Below are 9,338 nucleotides of genomic sequence, written 5' to 3'. Positions count from 1 at the left end.
TTAGGAAAATAAAATCATAACCTGTGAAGTTATCTTTTCTACCAGAGAGAAATCATTTTCATCCCTCCTGGAACTAAATCTACCAGTTAACATGTAACTTCAGAGTCCGGGCCTTAGTTAACAGTAAATAGTGGGTTGTACAAAGCTACATTCTTTAGGTCAGTACCATCCAATAGAAATAAAACACCAGCCACATATATAATTCAAAATTTTCCAATAGGTACACTAAAACAAAAAGTAAAAACAAATATTATAATAAACTTTTTTAACCCAATATATCAATATTGTCAACTTAACATGTAATATAACAATTATTAATGAGATATTTTACTTTTTCTTTTTTCATGCTAAGTCTTCAAGATCTGGTGTCCATTTTACACTTATAGCACATCTTAATTCCAACTAGCAACATTTCAAGTGCTCAATAACTGTATTAGACAGTATAGCTTTAGATAATCATTTTAAATAACCATTGAATGAGCTTGTTAAAATAATGCCCCAGGAAGATGTTGAAAGATCATTTATCATTTTAAGACATTTTTGTCCATTACTTATATTATGTTGCTTGAAATGTTAGCTCAGGATGCTTTATTTTAAATTGTAATTGAACTAGTCTATCAAAATCTATCACACCACAGATAATAACTAAGATGCACAAAGAATTGCCATTGAGCCAGCTACTCTAAATCTCTTCATATTTAGCATCTAATTTAATTTTCATTAAAAAAATCTTTAAATATTTCACTTTTAGAGAGTTTACATAACTTAACAAAGGTGACACAGCTTGTAAGGTGGACCTGTAATAAAATCCAGGCTTCTTAACTGCAAAGCCCGAGCTATTAACCGTTATGCTATATGAAGAAATGACTCCGAAATTAACCCTTCCAACTATATTAATTAAATAGCTAAACATTTGCTATGCAAATTAAAATTAAAGATACATCATTCTTTCTTTACACTGGGAAAATTATTTTTCTTTTTCCTACAAAGAAAGAGTAGGAAGAAACTGTACCTCCCAAAGCCTGTTTTTATGAGTAACTGCAGGAACATGCTATTTTTTCATTAGATAAAAAATTGTATAAGGGAAAATTTTCGTAGTGGAATAAAATTCCACTTTCCATTCATAGAAAAATTTTTGTAGTGGAATAAAATTAAATGCTTTTGTTTTAACTCAGTCCTTTATAAATTTGGCTCATAAGCTGCTGTAATTTGATAGGTAAAAAGCAGAAGAGATTCCGATTCTCAGTATCACAAAATAAAATTTTGAAGACTTAAATTGAAATGGAAATAAACAATTGAAATAGAAATGGAACTAGGATACGTTTGTTCCTTAATAATTTTAAAAGGCAGAAATCTTCTTGAGGAAATGCAGCCAAGGGAAATAAAATGTGGTCTCATAATAATAGTTTGGCATTTTTCCTTTTTTTCTATTTTTGGTCTAGCTTATATAAACTAGGAATTAGCACTTTTCCCTATATGTGGTAGGAATTACATATAGAATTATTTTTTTAATTTTTCAATTATGATTACAAACACTATTATATTAGTTTCATGTGTACAATATAGTGATTAGACATTTATATAACTTATGAAGTAATCACTATGATGTATATCTAGTACCCAACTGATATATGTAGTTATTACAATATTATTGACTATATTCTCCATGCTGTACTTTATAATAATTTTCTAGTATGGTACTTTTTAAGAGAAAACTTTCAATTAGTAATACAATATAGTTATTAATATAACTATAGTTATATAGTGGCTATTAATCTTAAGTTGTTTTTTTTCATCTTTTACTAATTTTGTAACTTCACATTTTTAGGTATTTTATTCATTTAATTTGGTTTCCTAATTACTGTGAAATTATTATTTACAATATAATTTGATAAGTTTCAATATATCTTTTATATCTTTAGTTATTTTGCCTATTTCATTCTGTGTTTTGTTTGTTTGTATATACACTCTTTTACTGATGATCCATTTTTTCAAGTGTATGTCTGGCTTTCTAATCTTTAAAAATGACAGCTTTCAGTTCTATAAATCATAACCCTTTCTTGCATTTCATTTTAATTACATCTTTATTTCCTTGTTACATGTTTTGATGTTTATTCAAAACATGTCGATCTTTTTCTACCTTTTTTATTTGAAGGTATAGATAATTAATATTCTTTTTTATTTTCTAAATAATGTTTACAAAACCATATATTTACCTCTATTCATTGCTGTATTAGCTTTGAATTATCTCCTAGAATAAGCAGTACACATTCTGCAATGTTTCTTTATATTTTCTTAGTTCTACTTGCTGCACTGGTCTGATGTTCTTTATTTCTTTCAAATACTTGTCTATCCATAGGGAAAATTTGCTAAAACTTGAATTCATTATATAGCTTATTTATTATTATCCCAGTCTCTTCTTGAAACAAAATACTGCACATCCTTTCTAGAGTGCTGAGTTTCTTTGGCAATTTGGCCATTATACTCACTTAGCTTTCTCAAAGAGTGAGGAACAAAGTAGAAAGGATAAAAATTGAGAGAAGTTTCAAAACTTAAAATCACATGAAAGGTATATATTCTTCCCAATGGCAACAACAAATTATAAATTGTTGTTGCTACCAGTCTTCTCAGATGTTAACATTACATCTCATAATTTTCAACTATTACTTACATAATAAAAGTAAATTTCAATAAGAAAAATCATGTTCAATGTATTAATATTGTTAAAAAATTACATATATACTTATAAAGATTGGAAAATATATATGAAAATATTTAAAGTGATTTAAATCTATAAAATAGATTTTTTCTGTTAATTTTATATATTTTCTAAATTTTCTTCAGTTATCTGTATTAATTTAGCAAATAGAAAAGAAACAATAAATGTTGCTAAATAATGCTGATAAAAATTAAAACCGAATTAAAAACGATATCTCTCAAAAAACAATTTATACCACAGATTATCCTTTTAACATTTTTGTCAAGTGTCAATATATATTTTTAAATCCAAATTGCACATTTTCCTACCTGAGCTTGGCCTACAAAATTGAGTATCTTCATGTGTAGTAGACATTTATAAATTCAATATTAAACGTTATTATTTTCAGAAGAAGTGTCGTGCCAAACCAGAAGTTAAAGAAACTTTCTGTTAGAACTTTGAAAAATATATATCTTAAAAGGAAAATATTTTTAAATTTATTCCTATCTATCTTGAAATAAAGCTATAAAGGCCTATGATTTCAGGGAAGGGCAAAAATATCTAGAAGGGGAAGCTAAGCATGAAAATAGAACCAGCCAAATTGCTCAATACAGACCCATGAGATGTCATGGCAAGAGAGGATCTGATCAAAATGAAGAAATTTCAGACCAGAAATCAAACCTTAACATTCAAATCAAATTACCCTAAATGCTGGGGTTAATTACATCATTTCCTTTTCTTGAGCCTTAGTCGTCTGAATAGCAAGATGTGACTGAATAAAGTCCCATCATCTCTTAATTTCTCTGATTTCATATTTATTTAGCTATGAGGAAATTGACTATTAAATAAATAGAAAGCTGTAGAACTACAATCACCATTTGCAAGAGTATCTTATATGAAGATTAAATATCTAAAGTGCTAAAACAAAGCTGTAAAATGACCCTACAGCCTGATTAGTGTTGCCAACCTCTCAAGATCCCATGAATCCTAGACTCTCCTCTGATTCATCCGTGACCATTTTGAGAGCACTTGTGAAGTTATTTTTGTTGTTGTTGTTGTTGTTGTTGTTGTTGTTTTGAAGGATTTGTCTCTTTTTCTTCAACAATAGGCGGCTGAATTTTGTCTCTGATCTCTCAATTAATGCCTCTAAGGAATACAAAGAGAGTCAGTGAATTTAAAATATTAAGGTCCTTTTAGATAAGAAATAACATGTGTGGAGAAACTACTGACACTTATGAATGACAAGAAGCTTTTTATTGGTGCAACAATCACATCGATTTAATTTTGAGGTTGGTGAGAATATTAATAACTAAGAACTGAAAGCAGTAAATAAATAAAATAATATCATCAGGGTTATGTGGAGATTATCAAGCACTTATTTTACAAAAAAAAAAAAAAAAAAAAAAGAACAGTGATTTCCAAAGCTAATTCAAACCAGATGCAGTTTAAAACTCAAAGTAGTTTTCCAAGAGAAAACTTTGCCTCTTTCGGGGAATTTCAGGATAACTTTCAGAATTATTCAACTCTGCAGATATATGCTGTATTTTTACCTCATTCTGTACAACGAATATGTTTTTAAAACTTCTTTTCGAAACAAGTATTTTGCCAATCATACATATCATTGCTATATGTTTTAAATTAAAGGTAAATGCTATCCCACAGCAAATAATAACTAATGTTTATTGAGCACATTCTATAAATGTTCTAGTTATTTGTTATGTCCTTTTATACAGAATCCAATTTAACCTTTACAACAATGTGCACATTTTACAGATGGTGAGGTCGAGGAGGTTACTAATTTACCAAAGGCTACACACTTATAAATGGAGCATCTGGAAATCAAACCCAGGTAGTTTTTATCAAAGGCAAAGTCCAGATTTCTAACTACTACACTCAGTTCCTCTAAGAGTTATAGGCATGCAAAGGGCAGGAAACAGATTTCAAGTGTCTTTTCATCTCTAATTTTATCACTGGAACCAACTTGGCTAAACTGTATTTCCTAAACTACAAAGTATTTGACATGTTCATTTATCTACAAAATTTGACATGCAAAAACAAGCTAAGTCGAAGAATACTTTTCTCAGTGTTTTCTTTTTAAGATAATAAAAAGATAACAGCCATATTTTTTAATGACTGTCAAGAAACATTCCATTTTTTTACTGGTTGAAATACAAAGTTAAAATATTCAAATTTTAAACTATCTTCCTTTATTGAGGTAGAACTGTAAACTTTTTTCTATTTCAATTTCATCACTAAACCTTTAACCTTCTCTTAGCAAATGGGCAGAGTGCTTTCTGTAGAAAAGGATCATTTTGAGTCTCATAATCCCAAAAGGAAAAATTGAAGACCATGTAAAGTACAAATCTGCCCTGGTCATCCAAATGACCAAAAAAATTAACTTTCTGATGACTTTTTGAGAGATGTCACCCTTCTCTTAAAAACAAGCTTAATTTACTCGATATGACAAGAGAAAGAAGCCAACTAGTTATATTGTTAACTAGAAAGCCTGCTCTGCGGAGACATCCAGAGCTGTTCTCTTCACCGTCTCGACATTCGCCTTCAGATTTTAGTACTTATAATTTAAAATGTTTAATCATCATGAACTTTCAAAATAAATGTTACTAATTTTCAACTAGTATTTTAATATAGAAAATTCTTCCTAAAATGAATGACTCCCTCATTTATACCCTATCAATAACATTAACCAATGTCACTCTCTAATTGTTCTCTGTGCTGTCTTTTGGAAATTGAAAAAAACTTTTTTCTCTTCCTTTACGTAGTTACTTGATTATAATAAATATTCATTACTTGACAGTTTAATTTTGAAATTGCTCAATGACAAGGAAAGCAATGTTTATAAACAGACAGACAGGAGCTGCCCGACGCAAACTTGTAGAGGAAGAAAACTCTCCAAGGATTACCACACATGGAAAAGCAGCCCCCATCTGCCAGTTGTTTTGGAAATGGGTTCCATGGATCAAGCCATCTCTCATCCTGAATGTGACTGGCCTTTTGGTCTGATATCACCTACTCTTTAAATGTATTCAGCCATGGAGCTCTAAGAAGTTTATTCATTCATAAATACTTCAGAAGGCAATTATAGTAACATGATTTTTAAGAAAAATTTTTGACGATGGGGAATTTTAATCTTATACAAAAGTTGGCCTAAGAAAATAGTGAAACCCTATATGCCCATCATTTAACATCAATCATGTAACTTTGCCGACTTCGTTTCATTTATTCCTCCTCGACTTTCTTCCTGGGGTATTTCAAAGTAAATCCCAGACATTGTGTCATTTTATTCATAAATATTTTATCTCTAAATGAGAATGAAATGCATTTATCTTTTTTACCTCTTATTTTAAAGAAATAAATACATTGCATTTTTATCATTATTAAAATAATAAAATATTGCAATCACATAATAAAGGCCATACATGCAAGAGGATAGTAACTAAGACCATTGGAAAAAATATAACTAAAGGGAATAAACAGTTTCTCCATTTTTTCTGCCTTCTCTTAACATTCACTACTCTCCAAGCTTTTTCCTCCTTGCTGTTGCCTTGATTCAATAAGTAAATATGTTTACTGGGTCATAATAAGCATTAAAACTAGGCAAAAAGAAAGGCTAACATAAATACAACATAAAGCATATCATCTTTAATGATTATTTGAATGTTTTTGTAAAGATAGTGTGTAAGGCTGCAAGATTTCAGGTCATAGAAACAAGTATTTGTCTACACATTCTTAAACCGGATGGTAATAATATAGTAAATCAGTAACTCAGATTTTAAAATTCATGTGAAACACTTCCTGAGTTTACAAGTCATGTAAAACGAGATTTTTCTTTTCTGTCACATAAGCTAGAAGAGTATACTACAGAAAAAAAAAAAAAAATGAAATTAGAACCATGTTCTTCTCCAATAATTCTCTTTGTGCTATTCTTTAAAGCCCCTAAATTTAGTTAAATCCCTACATAATCGTTTATTATAATAGTTCTAAGATTTATATATTGATATGCCAACATTAAAAAAAAACTCACTTAAATATAGGTAGATGATATAGATAGAAAGATAATAGATTTTTAATTTATTTCTTTTATTTTGCTATTTTTATTTTGTTTTGCTTTGGGGTTTTGAATCTCAGTTGCACAAAATCAAATGGATTGTACTACTTGGTTCATGGCAAATTTTCATTGTTAACCAGTGAACCTTCCCTATTTTGTTTTATTTCTTGATTTTTTCTATTAATTCTTCCATCATCAATTCCCTTCTCACCCTACCTAGCAGTTAATGTACACTCTTCTAATCCACATTCCACATGGTTCACAGTAATTTGCAAATATGTGCATCCAGGAAATTTGTTTTTATTAATATATGTGTAGTTTTAATGGTAAAAATGGTATCATATTCTGGCCTTACTATTTTATTCAACTTTGTAGTTTTGAAATCTACTTACACTTCTATTCCTTCCATATTGTTTATTGGCTCTGATACTGTATAATATTCCTCTCATGTATGTCTATATACCACATGTTACTTATACATTTATCTATTTTTATACTTCTAAGTTGCCCATAAATTCTTTCTTCTATGATAAGCTTTTGTGAACATCATTGTACATGTCTCCTTGTGCATCTTTGAAGAGCGTCTCTGGAATACAAACACAAAAGTGGAATTTGGGGGCGCAAAGTACATGGCTGCAATTTTCACTTAATACTGCCAGATTGCTTTCCAAATGGCTACATCTGGAGAGCTGCAGCTCTCACTATTATATGAGATTTCTAATTTCTTCACATCCTCACCAGCCTTTGATGTTATTTTTCTAATTTCTGAAAATCTGATGGCTATAAAATAGTGTAACAAAAGCAGTAGAGTTGTAGTGGTGGAGTGGTTAGGTGTGTAGATTCAAAGCCATTCTACTTGGATTCAAATTCCAGCTCTACCACTTAACACTTGTGTAACTTTCTGTTTCTGTTTTCTAATCTGCAAAATGAGACAATAATTATACCTAGTTTATAGAATTGATGTAAGGATCATAACGGTTATATTTTAAAAGCACTTAGAATAGTACCTAACCATAGAAAGCATTCGAATATTGGTTTTTTATGTATAGTAAGGCCTAAATCAATGAGTACTGTTCACATATTTACTGGCTAGATTACTCTATATAATTATGCTACTTTTCTATAAAGTTCCTTGACTTTATTCTTGCCGCATCCTTTTTATTTGTATAGATTCTTAATACCCTTAGTTATTTACGGACATTGAAAAGATTTTCATGCAGTCTACCACCTATGATTTAATTTTGTCTGTGTTGTCTTGTTTTGAGGCCGTATCTTTAGTTCAATGTAGTCAAAGATATCAATTTTTTCCCTTTATATTTCATGCTATTTTGGGTATTGTTTTAAAATCTTTTCTTCTACTCTGAAATCATAAACACATACAATTTAAAACATTTTAGTTCTTTTGAATTTTAATTTTATTTTATGTCATATTATTTTAATCAATGGATAATTTTGTTCAACTTTCTTATCAGTTCTATTAGTCTGTTAGTAGATTCTTAGACTTTTCATTTTAAGACTATCGTATGCAAATATTGGGTTTTGATTGTTTTCTAGCAATTCCTAATATATTTTACTACTTTTTCTGATCTTATTGTATTGTCCAAGACGTTCAGTACCCTGTTGAACTGTAGTGAGATAGTGGGACTCCTATTGTTTTTTTCTATTTTTTTTTCTACTCTTAAATGAAATCCTTCTAGTTTCCACTTGATATGTCATTGCTACAATTTATTATGTCATTATATTAAGAAAGTTTCCTTTTATCTAGTTTTCTCCCCATGCCAGATTCAGACTATAGAGCTCTCTGAAATATATGAAATAAAATATCTTCAAAAATCCTTCCAATCAATGTGACTTGTTCATAGAAACCTACGATTTCAGGGAAGCCTCAAAATACTGAGATAAGAGGAAGCTAAGAGTGAAAGAAGTACCAGTCCAGTCAAATTGCTTAATTTAAACTTGTATAAGGAGATGTTGAATCAAGAAGAGAATTGGCTAAGGAAGTAATTTCTGGTCAGCAAGAAGGAAATCTTCAGGCCTTAGTTCTTTCAAACAACCTGCCATTTGGTTTAGGTGAATTAATGAACCTTATTTTTATAAGTATTTGTACAACAAAATGATCTGATCATGTCTGATTTCCATCACATAGTTCTGACATTCAAATATTCTTAGTATTGTTGACATATTCTTTGAAAACCCGAAGTTATTTCTCGAGAACAAGCTAGTAGAGTCAGGGCTGCAAACAAAACTGAATGTTAACTGTGATTTTTAATTAACAGATACATTTAGAAAAATTAAACCAAAAAAGCTGCTATAGTCTCAAACAGCTTTAATCTCAATTTTATATTTTTAAATCAGAATTTTTTCTCAGATCTCTATTTGCATAAACATAAGCTTAAAGCAAAAGTTTACATTTTAAAACATAAATCTCTATGAGATCTTGAGTTCTCAACCTTTCTTTTGGTCAAAAGCATTCTCTAATATGTAAACTCCTAAAGTAATGGTTATGTATTCTCTCAATAATCTCACGAAGGTTAGCTATTTCCTATATAATAATAATAATAATAATAATAATAA

Source organism: Pteropus vampyrus, unplaced genomic scaffold (assembly GCF_000151845.1).
Source record: "Pteropus vampyrus isolate Shadow unplaced genomic scaffold, Pvam_2.0 Scaffold4, whole genome shotgun sequence".
Classification (NCBI taxonomy): Eukaryota; Metazoa; Chordata; class Mammalia; order Chiroptera; family Pteropodidae; genus Pteropus; species Pteropus vampyrus.
This window is presented reverse-complemented; position numbering follows the sequence as displayed.